Consider the following 1,633-nt stretch of genomic DNA (forward strand, 5'->3'; position numbering starts at 1 on the left):
ACGGCAGCACAAGACCGAGGTCGGCATGGATCGAGCGAGATTTATGATATAGGTCGCTCGTGGCATCCCGATCGACCTCGTTGGTTATATATTTGAGAGGATCCGATCAGAGGCACGGTTTATTACGACAGATATACTGCCATTTGGGATCCTCATCACTCGATTTTTGCTACATGTCGGGATTGTGTCCGAACCTGCCGAGCGTTCCCGATTTCCGATGGCACCGATCAACAGCACCACCCTATCACGGAGCACGGGACACTCTAGATTTCGTTTTCGTGGAGCTGTTCCTGACAGGGCTGAGATTCAGAGAGATGGGCAGCCAGGAGATACTGGAGTCTCGGCTGGTGAGACATCTATACAGGCTGAGACATCACGCACATATATTCGTGAGGAGATGGCTGACATATTGCGTGCTGAGATCGGTGTACACACATCAGCAGTGATTGATGCAGTGCATACTGCCATGTCTGAGTTGCGTACAGAGATTATGGCTACCGTCTCTGGGTTACGTACAGAGGTTGATGAGTTACGTACAGCGATTAATGCCAATAATGCAACTCAGGTTACAGTTAGTACTCGACTGACACAGGTAGAGACACAATTAGCTGCTGTCGAGGATGTGTGTAGAGACCTCGCATCACAATAGTTTTTATCTTTTATTTATATTTTCTTTTGTTGTAATTATGAACAATATATATGGCATTTTGATAATTTGCTTTATTTGGTTGATTAATATGTATGTGATTGATAATATTTATTTACTAAATATCTTATTTAACGTAAAAGAAATCATTAAAATATTTTAAAATTAATTACATAAAATTAATTAATGAATTTGTATATATGATAGATATTTTTTATATTTTGAGTTTCGTACCGAGATTAATATTATACCTTCGAATGTATAAATGTGGTGCTTGAATATGTTCTAACTAAATATATTCCGTTCGAACGGTTTAGAAAGCTTCCTGCTAGGATTTGCCACCAAATATTTTCCGTTCGAACACAAAAATTCTCGTTCGAACGTTTTTGAACTTTCCCCGCCATAATAAAGTAATTATCCGCCAAATTTTACTGTTTGAACGTATTTTTTCACGTTCGAACGGGAAAAATTTTTTGAGACGATTTAATTCGTCGCAGAAAAAACTGTTCGATCGGTTATTTTGACGTTCGAACGGTTTTCTAAATTCATCGATTTTTTAGGACGAAATTTAAAATTCGTCCCAAAAAATGACTTTTAGGGATGAAAAAAATTTCATCCCTAAATAATTTCGTCCCAAAATCTCAAATTTGTTGCAGTGCCAGCTCCCATCGTTATCAGTATTTTGAAGTTTCCCCGCGTGCGAGCCAATACTTGATATTTCAATGCAAAATTAAGGACTCTCTCAGAATACGCGCGTTAATTAGATCATCCAGATGAAAGGTACGTACGTAGCTGGCATGGGCTAGATCTGTTTAATATTAATGCATGTACTACGTACGTACGTGGTGTTTTATATGCCTGATCGAAGTTATTTTAAGTTACAAGCTGGGGACAAGATCGATCATGATCATCACTCATATTATTGCAGCTTGTTATTTGATCTTACCAAACTCAGGTTTATGCATGCCAGTTAAAACAACGATCTTA

This window comes from Juglans regia, chromosome 5 (genome assembly GCF_001411555.2).
Source record: "Juglans regia cultivar Chandler chromosome 5, Walnut 2.0, whole genome shotgun sequence".
Classification (NCBI taxonomy): Eukaryota; Viridiplantae; Streptophyta; class Magnoliopsida; order Fagales; family Juglandaceae; genus Juglans; species Juglans regia.